The sequence below is a fragment of the Microcebus murinus genome, chromosome 3, assembly GCF_040939455.1.
Source record: "Microcebus murinus isolate Inina chromosome 3, M.murinus_Inina_mat1.0, whole genome shotgun sequence".
Taxonomy (NCBI): domain Eukaryota; kingdom Metazoa; phylum Chordata; class Mammalia; order Primates; family Cheirogaleidae; genus Microcebus; species Microcebus murinus.
This window is the reverse complement of record NC_134106.1, coordinates 26,992,318-27,010,523: the sequence shown is the minus strand read 5'-3', so window position 1 is coordinate 27,010,523 and position 18,206 is coordinate 26,992,318. Positions and strand designations below refer to the sequence as shown.

Here is an 18,206-nt window from a genome sequence, read left to right as displayed (position 1 = left end):
GATCCAAGCTTTAGGACTGCCCACCTGCTGATTCAGGCACCAGGACAGCCTACCCAAAAACTATAGAAGAAAGCCTACTCTTTGACCCCCACCCCCACCCCACAAACAGCCCACCCAGAATCTCTGGATGGGCTGACTGGTAAAGGGCTTTCCCTACAAAAGGCAGTATGTAAAGAGTGGAATACGTGCCTGCTTCTTCAAATGCACAGATATCAATATATGGTCACAAGGATCATGACCAATAAGAGAAACATGAAACTACCAAACAAAAAAATTAAGTAACTAATCTTAAAGAAATAGAGATATATGAACTGCCTTACAAGAATTCAAGATAATCATCTTAAAGAAGCTCAGTGAGGCCAGAGGCCAGGTGTGGTGGCTCATGCCCTGTAATCCTAGCACTCTGGGAGGCTGAGTGGGGGGATCACTTGAGCTCAGGAATTCAAGAACAGCCTCAGCAAGAGCAAGACCTCATCTCTAAAAAAAAAAAAACAGAAAGAAAAATTAGCCAGTCATGCTTGTGTGTGCCTGTAGTCCCAGCTGCTTGAGAGGCTGAGGCAGGAGAATCATTTTAACCCAGGAGTCTGAGGTTGAAATACTCTAGCCTGGATGATGGTGAGAGACTGTGTCTCAAAAAAAAAAAAAAAAAAAGAAAAGAGAAAAAAAGTAACTCATCACATACAAACAAATTCTAAGAAGACTATCAGTGTATTTCTCAGCAGATACCTTGGCAGCCAGGAGAAAACAAGTTGATATAGTCAAAATGCTGGAAAAAAACCCTGTCAGCCATGAATATAATATCTAGTAAGGCTGTCCTTCAAAAATGAAGGAGAAAAAAGGACTTCCTCAGACAAACAAAAACCAAGAGTATTGATCACCACTAGACCTGGCTGAAATGTTAAAGGGAGTTCTTCAAGTTGAAATGAAAGGATGCTAACCAACAATCTAAAGTGTAAAATTCACTGGCAAAGGTAATTATATAGTCTAATTCAGAATACTCTAATAATATTATAATAGTGATATATAAATCACTTTTAACTCCAGTATGAAAGTTAAAGGACAAAAGTATTACAAATAACTATAGCTATGCTAATTTGTTAATGAATATACAATATAAAGAGATATAAATTGTGACATCAATAACATAAAATGTTGGAAGTGGATAAGTTAAAGTTTTGAGTTTTTGTATGCAGTTGAAGTTAAATTGTTATCGGCTTAAAATAGACTGCTATAACTATAAAAAGTCTCATGGTAAATAAAAAACAAATACGTATAGTACATACACAAAAGAAGAAAAGTAAGAACTCAAAGCATACCACTACATGGGAGGCTGTGGCGGGAGGATTGCTTGAGCTCAGGAGTTCGAGACTAGCCTGAGCAAGAGCGAGACCCTGTCTCTACTATAAATAGAAATAAAATTAGCCAAAAAACTAAAAAAAAAAAGAAAAAATAGGAAAAATTAGCTGGGCATGGTGGCGTGTACCTGTAGTCCCAGCTACTTGGGAGGCTGAGGCAGAAGGATTGCTTGAGCCTAGGAGTTTGAGGTTGCTGTGAGCTAGTCTGACACCACAGCACTCTAGCCTGGGCAACAGAGCAAGACTCTGTCTCAAAAAAAACAAAAAACAAAAAAAACATCAAATCACAAAGTAAGACAGCCAAAGATGAAGAATGGAACAAAAGAACTACAAAACAGTAAGAGAACATTAACAAAATGGCAATAGTAATTTCTTACCTATTAATAATTACTTTAAATATATGGATTAAATATGGATTAAATTCTCCACTCAAAAGGCATAGGCTGAATGGATAAAAATAAATAAGATCCAACTATATGCAGTCTATAGGAGTCTCACATTGGCTTTAAGAACACACACAGCTGAAAGTGAAGGGGCAGAAAAAGACATTTCATGCAAATGGAAACAAAAGAGAGCAGGGGTAGCTATACTTATATCAAATAAAATAGACAAAGTAAAAAACTGTGAAACAAGACAAAGAAGGTCATTACATAATGATAATTCATCAATATTTTGGGCCACAGTCAAAATAATAATTAGAGGCAAACAGACCCAAGAAGAAGCTGAAAAACAACAGATCAGTAATCATGGAAAAATGCAGAAGTTATTAAGAAATTGTTTCCAAAAAAATTTTTAGTTCAGATTACTTACACAATCAAGTTTTCTTTGAGCTTCCAGCCACAGATAATTCTCAGGCTATGTAAATCCTAGCACTCTCGGAGGCTGAGATGGGGGGGGAGCGGGGATCGCTCAAGGTCAGGAGTTCAAAACCAGCCTGAGCAAGAGCAAGACCCTGTCTCTACTAAAACATAGACAGAAATTAATTGGCCAACTAAAATATATATATATATAAAAAATTAGCCAGGCATGATGGTGCATGCCTGTAAGTCCCAGCTACTCAGGAGGCTGAGACAGAAGGACTGCTTGACCCCAGGAGTTTGAGGTTGCTGTGAGCTAAGCTAATGCCACAGCACTCTAGCCTGGGCTACAGATTGAGACTCTGTATCAAAAAAAAAAAAAGGATATAACCATTGTGAATATATATATACCTAATATTGGAGCACCAAAATATATAAAGCAAATATTAAAAGAACGGGAGAAATAGACAGAAATACAATAATAGTAGGGAACTTCAATGCCCCATTTTCAACAATGGACAGCTTATCCAAATAAACAATCAATAAGGAACCACTGGAGTTGAAGAACATTGTAGACCAAATAGATTTAACAAACATATAGAGAACCTTCCATCCAACAGCAGCATAATACACATTCCTTTCAAGTGCATACAGAACATTCTCTAGGATAGATTATGTATTACACCACAAAATAAGTCTGAACAAATCTAAGAAGGCTGACGTCATATCAAGTATCTTTTCTAACTATAATGGTATGAAACTAGAAATCGATAAAAGAGGAAAACTGGAAAATACACAAAAATGTGGAAATTAAACAACACGCTTCTGAATGACTAATAGGTCAAAAAAGAAATCAAAAGAAAATAAAAAGATATCATGAGACAATTGAAAATGGAAGCACAACATAACAAAACTTACAGGATAAAGAAAATCAATTCGAAGAGGGAAGCATATTGTGATGAATGCCTATGTTAAGGAAAAGGAAAGGTCCCAGATAAATAATCCAACTTTACACCTTAAGGAACTAGAAAAAGAAGAACAAAATAAACCCAAAGTCAGAAAAAGGAAGGAAATAATAAACATCAGAGAAAAATAAATGAAATATAGACTAGAAAAATAAAAGAAAAGATCAATAAAGGCTGGGTGCACAGTGGGTCATGCCTATAATCCCAGCATTTTGGGAGGCCCAGGTGGGAGGATGACTTGAGCCCCGGATTTTGAGCAGGAGTTTGAGACTAGCTTGGGCAACATAGTGAGACCCTGTCTCTAAAAAAAAAAAATTAGCCAGGCATGGTGGTACACACCTGTAACCTGTTGTCTCAACTATTCAGGAAGCGGAGACAGGAAGACTTGTGAAACTAAGAGTTGGTTTTTTGAAAAGATAAACAAATTTGACAAATCTTTAACCAGACTAAGAAAAAGGAAACAAGATTCAAGTTAATAAAATTATAAATGAAAGAGGAGGCATTACAGCTGATACCACAGACATACAAAGCATTATAAAAGAATACTAATAAACAATTATAAACAAATTGAGTAATCCAAAATAAATGGATAAATTACTAGAAATATACAACCTAGCAAGACTGAATCATGAAGAAATACAAAATCTGAACAGACCAATAATGAGTAAGGAAATTGAATCAGTAATAAAAAAACTCCCAAGAAAAATCACAGGACAAGCCCACAGTTAACACCATACTGAAAGTGAAAAGCCGAAAGTTTTTCTGCTAAGATCAGGAACAAAGCAAGGATGTTTAGTCTCGCTACTTTTATTCACTATAATACTGGAAGTCCTAGCCAGTGCAATTAGACAAGAAAAAGAAATAAAAGTGATCCAGTTTGAAAGGAAGAAATAAAACTGTTTCTGTTTGCAGATGGCATGATTTTATATATAGACGACCCTAAAGACTTACCAAAAAACTGTCAGAACTAATAAAGGAATTTAGTAAAACTGCAGTAAATGAATATAAAATCAACATACAAAAATCAGTAGTGTTTCTGTATGCTAACAAAAAACTATCTGAAAAAGAAATCAAGAAAATAAATCCCTTTACAATAGCATCAAAAAATAAAATAAAATACTTAGTGATAAATTTAACCAAAGAAGTGAAAAATCTATACACTGAATATTATAAAGAACTGAAGAAAGAAATAGAAGATGACACAAATAAATGGAAAGATATCTCATATTCATGGACTGGAAGAATTAATATATATTTTTTGAGACAGTCTCACTCTGTTGCTCGGGCTAGAGTGCCATGGCGTCAGCCTAGCTCACAGCAACCTCAAACTTCTGGGCTCAAGTGATCCTCCTGCCTCAGCCTACCGAGTAGCTGGGACTACAGGCATGCGCCACCATGCCTGGCTGATTTTTTCTATATATTTTTAGTTGGCCAATTAATTTCTTTCTATTTATAGTAGAGACGGGGTCTCGCTCTTACTCAGTCTGGTCTCAAACTCCTGAGCTCAAGCAATCCTCCTGCCTCAGCCTCCCAAAGTGCTAGGATTACAGGCATGAGCCACCGCACCAGGCCAAGATTGGAAGAATATTATAAAAATGTTTATAAGCTGGACGCGGTGGCTCACACGTATAATTCTAGCACTCTGGGAGGCCGAGGCGGGAGGATTGCTCAAGGTCAGGAGTTCAAAACCAGTCTGAGCAAGAGCGAGACCCCGTCTCTACTATAAATAGAAAGAAATTAATTGGCCAACTAATATATATAGAAAAAATTAGCCGGGCATGGTGGCACATGCCTGTAGTCCCAGCTACTTGGGAGGCCAAGGCAGAAGGATCGCTTGAACCCAGGAGTTTGAGGTTGCTGTGAGCTAAACTGACACCACGGCACTCACTCTAGCCTGGGCAACAAAGAGAGACTCTGTCTCCAAAAAAAAAAAAGGAAATGAAATCAGCACATAGAAGAGATACCTGCACGCCTGTGTTCATTACGGCATTATTCACAATAGCCAAGATATAGAATCAATCCGTGTGCATCAGTGGGTGAAAGGATAAAGAAAATGTGATATATATATACATAACGGGATATTATTCAGCCTTAAAGAAGAAGGCAATCCTGTCATTTGCAACAACATGGATGAACGTGGAGAACATCATGCTAAGTGAAACAAGCTGGGCAGAGAAAGACAAGGCATGATCTGACTTCTTTGTGGAATCTAAAAAGTTGAACTCATAGAAACAGAGAGTAGAATGGTAGTCCCCAGAGGCTGGGAGGAGAGAGAATGGGAGGTCTTGACCAAAGAGTACAAAGTTTCAGTTAGACAAGATATATGAGTTCTATTGTACAGCATGGTGACTATAGTTAATAATAATGTAGTATATTCTTAAAAATTGCTAAGACAGTACATCCCAAATGTTCTCACCACAAAATAATATGTAAGGCGATAAATATGTTAAGTAGATGATTTAATCATCTTGGAAGGTACACATATATCAAAACATCATGTTTTACACCATAAATATATACAATTTTTATTTGTCAATTACATTTTAAAGCTTGAGGCAAGGGTGGCATAAAGAAAAGTAGATCTTCTAGCCCCCACTGAGTCTTCAGATGACTCTAGTCCCAAGTGACATCTGACTGCAACCTCACGAAAGATGCTCCTTAATTAAACTTTCTCCTAAATTCCTGACCCATAGAAATTGTGACAGGTAATAAATTGTTACTGCTGTTTAAAGGCACTTAGTTTTGAAATGCTTTGTTACATAACCAATAAAATATCTTTCCTATCTTTTATAAAATTTATAATGGGCATACAGATTTTCAGTTTGCCTTTTGTATTTATCACATATCATAAATATTTCCATTGAAATATTCTGTCATCAAATATTCTTCCCAAAATGATTTTTCTTCAATGACTGCACAATACTCCATCCTATTTGCATAGTATAATGTCTTAAAGATAGATATTTGAAAAAACAATAGCTGAAGGAATCTCCAATGATGAAAGGTGGTTGGAAAAAAAAACATGTATATGTATCCATAAGAAGTAATTCTGCATACTTTGTTAATACTTCATCCATTCATTCACCTAATATAAGACTAGGAAGGTAGCATATGTAATACCTTATATCAGGTACTCCAAGAGAGGTAGAAATGTTTATGACAGAGTGTAGGATCTTAAATCACACTTGGACAGCACTTGGCTTTTGTCTAAACCTACCTAAGTCCCAAATAGAGAGCAATCATGTTATATCTGGTATTCATAATTTGAAAAAGATGTCTGATCTCTACCATATACTTTTGTGTCTTGATGAATCTTGTTATAATAAATGGTACAATAAATATTACTTAAGCATTTATTATATGTAAGGGTATATCTAGTTACCAGAGGGATTTTTTAATGGCTTTATTAAAACATAATTCACATACCATCCAATTTATTGTTTTGGGGTATATTTTATAATTACTTTTTAAAATTGTGATAGAATATATACAACATAAAATTTGCTATTTTGTCCACTTTTCAGTGTACAATTCAGTGGCATTAATTATAGTCACAATGTTTCACAATCATCACCACTATTTGCAAAACTTTTTCATCACCCCAAACAGAAACTCTGTAACTATTAAGAAATATCTCTCTATTCTCCCCTCTTGCTAGCTCAAGGCAATCTTCTAAACTACTTTTTTCTCTCTGAACTTTCCTATTAAATATTTCACATAAATAGAATCATATATTTGTCATTTTGTGTGTGTATTATTTCACTTAGCATGATGTTTTCAAAGTATAACCATATTAGCATATATCAAAACTTCACTCCTTTTCATGGCCGAATAATATTCCATTGTATGTATATGCCACATTTTGTTTGTCTATTCATCTGTTGATGAATAGTTGAGTTTTTTTTATCTACTTTTTGGTTATTGTGAATAATGCTGCTATGAACATCGGTGTACCACAGAAATTTTTCTTTATTTTTTCCTCTGGGATTTTTTTTTTTTAAAGCATAAAATATGGCCTGTACCTGAAGGAATTTATAATTAGGTTAATAAAAGAAGAAACTCCTGGAAAATTAACTATAGAGGCAAATAACCATTGAATAAATTAAAGAAACATCAACAAAAAACGTGATTAAATATATTAGACAGTATTTATATAGTATTATAATGTATAAATATTATAGTATTTCTGAAGAGTGTAATCTCTCTGAAAATTACCTGGTGATGGTTTAATCAATGAGGGCAGGTGAAAAGGGTTGTTCATGTCAACATTTAGAAAGTTTCTGACATCACCGTTTCAGTGGGGTTGAGGAATACCATCAGATTTTATGTGTTTAAAATCTGAAAGAGAAGTGAGAAAATAAAGGTGTTATGTGACAGAATCCTCGCTGAGAATTATGACAGTGAAATCAGAATCCAAATGGGTAAATAGAGGGGGGAGGCAGGTTTAGGTTGGTTGGCTGGTAATTTCTAAGGCAAAGAAGAAATGTGGAGGTTTTGAAGAAAATGTCCTAGAAGCAAAAGCAATTGAGAGAAAGGATATTGAAGAAGGATGAGTAAACAGATCAGGAGAGGTAGGAATGGTTTCATGCTCTCGAGCTGTTACAGCTCTTTGAGTGGCATTTGGCGCAGCCCCCCACCCTTTGTCTTTGTTAGTGGTCTTCCATTACCAGAGAAATGGAAGTTTCCGCCAGTTCCCAGGCGGAAAAAATAGGGAGTGATCTAGAATAGATTGTTCCTCTGGCCTAGACTCCTGTTTTTCAGGCTACATACCTCAACTCACTTGTAGGTTCCTGAATTCTCCTCCTCCCTCATTTTCTAGTGATTAGGAAAAAAAATGGTATCTGTGGGTCCAACAGTTAATTGCACTCACTAAGATATTAAAAAAAGAAGAAAGTATGAAGAAGGGAGAAGAAGAAGGAAGAAGAAAGAAGAAAGAAGAAATAAGGAAGAAGAAAGAAGAAAGAAGAAATAAGGAAGAAGAAAGAAGAAAGAAGAAAGAAGAAAGAAGAAGGAAGAAGGAAGAAGAAAGAAGAAGAAGAAGAAAACTGACTTGGAAATCTACATGCAAAGGCCAATTGCACACACTCCCTCCCTTCCTTTTCCCCACCTTAGAAGCTTCAGGGATCATTTCTTGAAGCCCAGTCCTCTTTTTCCACTTTTTCCCCCAGGACAACTAAGAAATTTTGCACAGTTCTCTTTCTCTTATGTCTACATATTTAATTCTAACCTTTCTCTTCACCTTCCTCTCTTCTACTTTTCAGCCAAGTATTATCAAGAAAATCTCACCCTTTTGGGAATCAAAAATGGTTCTAAGTATGGCTACACATTAAGAGCAGTGCCAGGGTACTTTGTCATTAAGGAAAAGGCAGGCTCAAAGGTTGGAAGTAAAATTAGACATAAAAGTCTAAAAAAGACCTTTCCACCTAAGGGTCACTTAGGTAAGGCAGTCTTCTTAAAAAGAATTCCCACTTGAGCCTAGGAGTTCGAGGCTGCAGTGAGCTATGATTATGCTATTGCACTTTCAGCCTGAGCAACAGAGCAAGAGCCTGCCTCTTAAAAAAAAAAAAAAAAAAGAATTCCATCTATTCAGTATATTTGCTTTCCTATCAACATTAAGGGACAAAATCTATATAATTTATTCCTTATACTTGTTCCCAAAACTAGTACATCACCTGGCACTTCCTGGATTCTCTACCAGTGCTTGTTGTTTTGAATGCAAGGTGATTGTGTTTACATAGTATATTCTTTGTCTGTTTGGGTTAATTTATGTATTATTAATGTAATATAATTATTAATATATTAATGTACAATATAATGTATTAATATAGAAGTAATATATTAATAATTATATTTCATCATAAATGCATTATAATTGCATATATAAATTTGCATTGCATATATAAATTATGTATTTATAATAATAATTTAATAAATAATATAATACACTGAAAATACATTCTAATAATTTCATTGTAGATATATGGCATTTTAGGTGCACATATCCAGTCACTATTTATAACCTTGTTTCTATTGAAAAAATGGAAAGTGTATTCAGAGGGCCAAGAAAATTCTTAAAAACAAGCTTTTGGAGCATTACCAATTTGTAAATCATGCAATGAATGGTCATTATTTATATAGTATTTTACACGTCTTTAACTTTTATTTTGATTTTAGAATTTTCTGACTGCTTTAAATCTAGCTTTATAACCAAACCCTCATGGAATAAAAAATGAACCCAAAATGTGATCATTCCAGTCGGCTGCAGGACTCACTGCCAGGACTTCAGAGGCCCACGTTTCCAGGTCCCTGCCATTGGTGGGGCCATAAGAACTTACAGTGCCTTCTGGTTTTATCCACTTCCACCAGTTCTATTTTTGTATCTCCATATTTAGCACACAGAGCTATCTTTATCACCCCAGCTGACTGGCATGAGAGTCCTCAGGGCATGGTAGTTACACAAGATTATTGAGGCATACTTCCTAACCTTCCAATAAGACAACGCAAAAAGCAGAAAAGACATCAGCAAATGGTCACAATGTTAGAAGTGTATGCGTGTGTGGTGTGCATGGACTTGTGTGTGTGTTTTAATTGCTAAAAATTTCTTTTTCTGTACTAAGTTTTATGTACTGTTAGGAGCACAATGTCTATAATGTTTTCTGAAAGTTAGTTTTAGACTGTGTAATGGCATCTATTCCTATGCCTAAATTCACTTGAAAACATCATGGTAAAGTCTATTATAACTATATAACCCGGATTTCAAATTTGGGGAATTTAAAAAAATTTCTATTACCCTTACTCTCAATTCAGAATCCATAGTTGCCCAGACTAAATGAACAGCTGGATTGTTCTAAAAGGTCAAATCTGAAAAACTGCCAATCCTTGGCTTGCTTTTCAACTATTCAGTTTTGGTTGATACCTACAAGAGTAGCCAGCTCAATATATTAAAATGGAAAAGTCTATGCGTCCACAACAGATAGAAGTATCTCACAGCCTAAATTTCAAATGTTATTTATGTAACTGTGGGTGGCACTGTAGCTCTTCTGTTTAGATTTGCACTAATACAGTGGCCACTAAGCATGTGAAGCTATTAAGCACTTGAAATGAAGCTAGTCTGAACTGAGATATGCACTAAGCATAAATACACACTGGGTTTCAAAGATTTGGTACAAAAGAGGGAATGTAAAATATTTTATTAATAATTTTTATATTGAATACATGATGAAATGATGCTTTTGCATGTATTTGGTTAAAGAATCTATATTATTAAAATTTGGCCAGGCACAGTGGCTCATGCCTGTAATCCTAACACTCTGGGAGGCTGAGGCGGGAGGATCGTTTGAGCTCAGGAGTTCGAGACCAGCCTGAGCTGGTTTCTACTAAAAGTAGAAAGAAATTTGCCAGACAACTAAAAATATATAGAAAAAAATTAGCCGAGCATGGTGGCGCATGCCTGTAGTCCCAGCTACTTAGGAGGCTGAGGCAGAAGGATTGCTTGAGCCCAGTAGTTTGAGGTTGCCGTGAGCTAGGCTGATGCCATGGCACTCTAGCCCGGGCAACAGAGTGAGACTCTGCCTCAAAAAAAAAAAAAAAAAAAAACTATATTATTAAAATTCATTTTAACTGTTTCTTTTTATTTTTTTAATGTGCTCACTACAAAATATAAAATGACCTATGGAGGTCACATTTGTGACTCACATTATATTTCTACTGGACAGTGCTATTCTAGGGTCTTCACAATAAATTGCATGGCCAGTAAGTAGTCTTTAAGATTGGAAGTCAAAGCTGCTGCAGAATTTTACTCCAAATAAGGCTAATCAGAGAAGAATATGACTTGGGGTAAAAGTTATAATAGCACATGCATGTTTAGTTTTCCCATCCAAAGAATGTTAATAATACCCACAAGACAACCATGGACACAAGCCACTAGGAGAGATGCGTAGTGTTACTGCAGTATAATAATACATACCTTACTTAATTCTTTCCTAATTGATAGCACATCCCTCATTTTCATCTAAGTGGTTAGTAACTGTACCCACCTCATGGCATGGAAACTAGATAGTGAATTCACTTGTTTGGGTTTTTGTTGTTTTAGTTCCCCATCCACTGCTGCTAAAATGAAAACTAGGGATCATTTCACAGAAAATAGAAACATGAATTTGATATTTTTAAGGTTAATGGAAAACAAAACTTTAAAGAGTCTACGTCTGGGCAACAAGCAGCTAGTCAGGGGCAGGAAAGTTACAGTGATATCGCCGAGCATCGTTACTGGACACATGCACAGGGAGGCGCTCACACTGACCCTGAATATTAATAAACATAAAAGTCCAGCACAAAATCCCTGGTGTGGGATTACCGGATTACCGAATGAAAAACACATTGGGGGGTCATTGCTGCCAGCAAAGAATTGTGTAACAGCTGGTAAAAACAATAGTAATTTCAAGAGTAGACTGAGAACAAAACAATAATGTCATTGTAATGTTCTGAAATTGTTGCGTGAATAGAGCTGAGACTGGCACCACTGCATTTCCCACTTTGATTTGCTGACCATCTTGTCTGCCTTTAATTGTTTTCTGCCATTCATTTCCTCCAATTGTCAATTATTACTAAAACAATTATGAAAAAAAAAAGTGCATGTCTTTGTTTCCTGCTGCTGATGAATGCAGTGAAGTCACAGACTAGGCCAGTGCCTCATAATCTTTTCCATTACAATGAATTATGCTGTCACAAACAGGATATAGCTCTTTACTTGGCAAAGAGGCCATAAATGGCGCTGAATTAGCACAAACATATTGTCAGCCATGACAGCAAGAAACTGGAAGACTTAGCTCTCCACCTTTAAAAACACACTGGTTTTTGTTCCTGATTGTAAAACTAACACAGGCTTATTTATCCTTGAGACAAAGTAGAAAATAAAAATCACCATTACACTATTGACCAGAAATTCCTATTGTTAACGTTTTGGTGTATGAATTTTTAGTTCTTACCTCTTTTTCATATATACATACATACTTCTTAAGTACATGGGATCACATCATGTGTATAATTGTGTAGGCATCTCTTTTTTGCTGAATAATTACTGTGAACAGTAATTATCTTAATGTAATTTAATGGCTGTATACAGTTCCGTATCGTGGAATATTACTTAACAATTCCCTTATTTTTGTATATTTAGGTTGGTTACAAATATGTCTGTTACAAATAGATAAAGATTCTTTCACATACATTTTTGTCAGAATTTATAATGCTTTCCCTTAGGACAGATTGTAAAAAATAGGTTTTTTACTTTTTACTAAAAAATATATTTGTATTTTGAAGTAAATATTTATAGTAAAAGGTCTACGAAATCTTAACAATAAAGGCATTTATGTGCACTGAAAGTTTAATAACCAAACATGATATATATACCTTCCTAAAACGGTAAGGAGGTGAAATAATTTTAATAATTAGAAAGTTAAGATAAATCTAAAACTGGTCTATTCAAAATGCCCTTCAGGCCAGCCAGTTGTAAGGGTGTGTGTAATTCCATAAAGTCTATTTCCAGAATTTCCTAGCACAGCTAAGCCTCCACACCAGTGAAGAGACCACAGATGATTCTGCGGTGATTTTGTGAACTCTGGGTTATCCTACTCAGAGATTCCTAAGGAGCTTGCTTCTGGTGCCTGGCTGTGCTGTCTATGGCCCCGGCTGAACATTGTTAGCTGGAATTACCACTAGAGGGCAGCCAGGGACAGGGAGAGGAGGTTAACCCCCTTCCTGGTCTCCTTTTCTCTTCAGCATAATCTTTACCAGAAAACCAAGGGAAAGTTTAAAATGAGCTACTGAAGGGGAAATAATTTCAGAAAAAGAAAGAAAGAGAGAGAGAGAGGAAGGGAGGGAGGGAGGAAGGGAGGCAGGGAGGGAAGGAAAGAAAGAGAAAGAAAAGCAAGGAAGGGAGAGAGGGAGGGAGTAGAGAGAGGAGAAAAGGAAAGAAAAAAGAAAAGAGAATAGAAAAGAAAACCTCTATGTATCAACTATTCCCATTTCCTCAGAAAGATTAACCAAAAGGTGCAGAATTCAATAAGGGCAGCCAAGTTGGGAACAATAAAAGACTACAAATCTAGTAAAACATTGGGTTGTAGCACAAATAATTGGTGCCCTTAGATCTTTGCAGATGGCTAGAGTGAAGCCAGAGCAAATGCTCAGCATTCTCTGTGGGAATCAGCAGCAGCGAGGGCTGTGGCTTCACACATACCTGGTTCCATCTTCTGTCTGTCTCTCAATAATGACGCAAGCATAGGCAAGTTACTCAACCTCCCTGCCCTTCAGTTTCCTCATCTACAAAACTCAGCTAGCAATGGAACCTGCCAACAGGTGTTTATGAGCATAAAATAAGATAATGAAGATAAAAGGCTTAACATACAGTCAATGCTCATTAAGTGCCAGCTGTCATTATTTCTAGACCTCCTCTCCCTCCAAAGCTACTTCCATTTCCATCTGTTCACTTACTATTTCTACCTGACTATTCCATCATCGCCTCAAATTTAACATGTCCAAAACCAAAATCTTCATCTCCCTAACTCCCTGACCTGCTGTTGTCTGTTGGGCCGTTTCTTCGAATGGACCATAAAACATGACATCTTCTTTGACACTCCTCTCCTCCCATAACCAAGCCTGATTAGTTTACAAAACAGGTCACTTTGTTCTCGAATGTGTCCCCATCTGGTTCCTCTCTCTCTGTTTTCATCAGCACCCAGGCCTCGGTGACTTGCTCTCTGCCCCAGCGAGTCCTGCCTCTAGTGGGTCACGTCATTTCCCTTTCTAAAACCCCTTAGTGGCTCCCGGCATCTTGAAATTAGATTTTAAACTCCTTATCCTGGCATTACAGTGCCGCCACAGTGCGATCCCAGCCTCCTCCAGACACTTCTCTCCTGCTCCATATGTTAGTTCCTCTGCTCCTCTCAAGGTGAGAGACCCTCAATTCCTTGGTAGAGTTGTCGGGTTTAAGAAATAAAAATACAGGGCACCAAGTTAAGTGTGAATTTCAGCTAAACAACAAATAATATTTTTGTTTAAGTACGTCCCATGCAATAGGCCTCATACACACCCATGCAATAGAACACACTTCTACTAAAAAAGTGTTTGTTGTTTATCTGAAGTTCACAGTGAACTGGGCATCGTGTATTTCATCTGGCAACCCTATTCCTTGGGCACACCAAGCCCATTCCTGTCTCCCTCCGTGCTCACATCTCCAGTCTTATCTTGGATGTTCTTGTCTCTCTCTGTCCCACCAGATCTCCTTCTGCCTTCCAAGGCCCAGGTCAACCTCATACCTCCATGAAGCATACCCAGATCAGGTCTTCTTGACATGGCATTCATGGTCTACATCGCTAATTTTGCTCCCATAGATAGGATGCCTTGTGTCCTATATACTTCCCTTTCCCCAACTTCATGTTGAGTTTATCAAGGGTAGAGACTGTATGATATGTTGGAAAACTTCATAAATATATTTTGCTGGTGTGGTGCTGTTTGCTAACCTGCAATCCAGGGTGTGAGGGGATGAGAGGATAGGAAAAAGGGGATCTTCAGAGGCCATTAATCCAAATTTAAGGTGCCTTTAGACACAAAAAATCAACATGCAACATCCCCTCTCCCTGACCTACATCAGGCCAGATGGCAGATAGGTGTGGCTGCCCTTCTGAACAAGATGCCCACGACCTTGGCATGCTTCTCCCCACGCCCCTCTTCAATATACCCCACAAGTTGCAGATCCTATTTGGTGATATCTACATTTCTTGCTGTTTCACTTGATCTCTTTAGGAACCCAATTTCACTTTATTTTGTATTTACATGTGAGGGCTACGGGTGGCTAAACTATAAACACATAATGATTATAGGAAGTTATACTGGAAATGAGGCAATAAATTTCTATTTAATTAATAGAAAATCTAAAAAACTTGACAAATTATTTTCAAAATTTACTCTAACTTAAAATACTCTCAGGAGCTTGAAAATACAGCAAGGAAGTTGTGGAACTATTAACCAGTTCCCCAGAACTGTATTTCTAAATACCTGGCATTTCACGAATACATTTATAAGCATCTATGGTCATCCAGAAACCAATGATCATCAATGACGCTTCTTTTTTTTTTTTTTTTTTTTTTTGAGACAGAGTCTCACTCTGTTGCCTGGGCTAGAGTGCCATGGCATCAGCCTAGCTCACAACAACCTCAAACTCCTGGGCTCAAGCGATCCTCCTGCCTCAGCCTCCTGAGTAGCTGGGACTACAGGCACACACCACCACACCTGGCTAATTTTTTCTATTTTTAGTTGCCCAGCTAATTTTTTCTGTTTTTAGTAGAGATGGCATCTCACTCTTGCTCAGGCTGGTCTCGAACTTCTGAGCTCAAGCAATCTTCCCTTGGCCGGGTGCAGTGGCTCACACCTGTAATCCTAGCTCTCTGGGAGGCCAAGGCGGGTGGATTGTTTGAGCTCAGGAGTTCAAAACCAACCTGAGCAAGAGTGAGACCCCCGTCTCTATTATAAATAGAAAGAAATTAATTGGCCAACTAATATATATAAAAAAAATAATTAGCCGGGCATGGTGGCGCATGCCTGTAGTCCCAGCTACTCGGGAGGCTGAGGCAGCAGGATTGCTTGAGCCCAGGAGTCTGAGGTTACTGTGAGCTAGGCTGACGCCATGGCACTCACTCTAGCCTGGGCAACAAAGTAAGACTCTGTCTCAAAAAAAAAAAAAAAAAAAAAGCAATCTTCCCACCTCAGCCTCCCAGAGTGCTAGGATTGATTACAGGCCTGAGCCACCACGCCTGGCTCATCAATGACACTTCTGCAAGTGAAAAAGTATATTCTCAGAATAATATCTATAACTCACAATTTTATCTATTTTTTAAAACTTGAATAGTGTTAGAACATTTTTATTCTCATAATTTAAACATATGACTGTGTCAAAGGTGAGAGCTGTTTTGAAACTGCAAGAGTTCAAATGAGTTCAACATTAACAGAGCTCAGGATCACCATAAGCAATGTTCCTATCACTAGAGCCACGTAGAGTGGGGATTAAGTAAGTCACCTTAGATTTCCCTTTCTGGAAGGTAATAAAATGGACCAGAGCTGATTTTGCAGCACTCACTGGACTGTCCCAAAAGTTAAGTGCTGAGGGTTTATTTTTTCAGATCTATCGTATTTATCCAGGTGAATTTCATGTGCCTCTTGTTTCTTACAACTTAAGTTCAACTAAGAAATCATGCTCTTTCTACTGAAGCATATTATGGTTTCCAACAGTTTCCGTAGAATGAATTATAATTTTCTAATCAGAAAAAAATAACCCTTCCATTCTCCCGGGAAAGGGAACAGCCAGTGGGACGCACTCGGAGTCTGGGCTGAGGCCCGGCCTCCCCACAGGCGCTGGCTGGCGCAGCTTTCTGGCTTCCAGCTTCCCTATCTTCTTGCGACAGATTCTAAACATACCAAGTTCCAACCGGGATAAACCGACATAACACCAACACATTTCCTTCTGTTCTTCCTCTTCAATAATCCACCAGAACCTTATTCCTTTGCTAGTCATCGTGGTAACATTAATCAAGTTATTCCCAGACACAAATGTGGATATTATCAGCAGTACATGCAAATATGGTGCATCATTTAAACAAACAAATGTGCTTGTTTAATGGCAAAGAATGCTAAAAGAATTTGGAATGTCCCTAGAAGCTTTCCAAGTTTTTTGTGGGCAGCATCAACTATTCTTGGATTTAATCCATCTTCTTTGGGCCTTACCACTTCTAAACCCAGTGACGTTTCTCAAGTCACTCAGAAGATACATACTGAAGGAATGCTTCAAAATTATAATTTAAATGTAAATAATGACTATGAACAGTTTCTATCATTGGAAACTGTTCAGTGATTTTTGTGTGTGTATTTCTAGAAGGTTCCCCTTTGTCTGAAAATGAATGTCCAAGAGAAGAATCTTTGTATTAAAAAAATCTTCATCTTTACTTAATTTTACACAAAATTTAAATTTTAGTTAAAATAATTTTTCTATAATCATCCATTTTGTTTGAGGGCCTATAAAGGTATTCTAAACCAGTATTGATCAAAGAAATGGTAGGTGGATTATTAACCAGCACTTTGAAAAGGATGGACAAATAGGCAAATATCAAGAAAATATTTTTTCAAAGGCAACCATCTATGAAATTACTTATACTATCTAATCAACTGATGGTAATGCAACTGAACAAAGTTAGTGGAGATAAAATTACTTTCAGAAAACAACTATTTTTTTAAAAAAAATTGTTAAAAACTGAAGATATAACTGAAGCTGATTTCTACATTTCTTCTGAGATATAAGCAGAGTCATTGAAAAGTTACATGAGGACCTGCCCTCAAATCATTCCACTGTCCATGACTAATATCCATAGTGCAAGAAATGAAATGCATTAAGACGTAACAATAGACAGACATAAAAATGACACTCACCTTCTTTTGCAGACGTGCAATCATTTAAAGTTCATCCCTAGATTGAATCGTCTTTTTTTTTCCATTTATCAACCCCTAGCAAGTTTCTCTTCAATGTATCAAATACCTAGAGATTCCTGTTCTTTCTTCTAAAATGATTCCATCACCTACATTGCCCAAATCCAGTTCAAAAGTGGAGAGAGAAAAAAAAAAATTGAAATTTGCAAGCTGTTTACGCCTAACAAGGACAGTGAAGCTGCTAAGCTTTGAGCTCAATGAATTAAAGGTTGTTTGGCTAAATGGCAGGCACACTTCCTCCTATTCTTTCCGAACTTAGTTTTCCTGCCTCCAGTGGAGCTTTTTCCTTTCCTGGGCTATAAATAGCTTGGTCGCAAGAGTACTGAGGAAAGAAGAAGGCAGGAAATGTATTTGATTTCAGAAAGCAGTCTTAGGGGTGTGTGTGTGTGTATGTTTCTTTCAAATGAATACTAAGAAACAAACTAAAGAAAATTTGGCCTTAAATCATTCAGCTTTGGTGTGTGTGCACCGTAGTCAAAATTTTCCTTAATTTCCTATAGTCTGTTTCACTCTAAGTTGTAATTTCCTCTAGATAACTTAAATATGGTTGATTCTGCAAAATG

At 37.0% G+C, this 18,206-nt stretch overlaps 1 protein-coding gene across 3 annotated transcripts in view; it reads right to left on the bottom strand.

The window, feature by feature from the left end:
• Positions 1–17,845, bottom strand: part of RASGRP3 (RAS guanyl releasing protein 3) — a 113,315-nt gene extending 95,470 nt beyond the window's left edge. For 2 of the 3 annotated variants that reach the window (XM_012788403.3, XM_076000663.1), the window contains exons 1-2: positions 17,587–17,845; positions 7,333–7,455 (exon numbers count right to left, since the gene is read on the bottom strand). The gene's annotated coding sequence lies outside the window, so the exon portion shown is untranslated. The remainder of the gene's footprint in view (positions 1–7,332; positions 7,456–17,586) is intronic. The other variant, XM_012788405.3, reaches the window with a different exon arrangement.
• Positions 17,846–18,206: the final 361 nt, after the last annotated feature.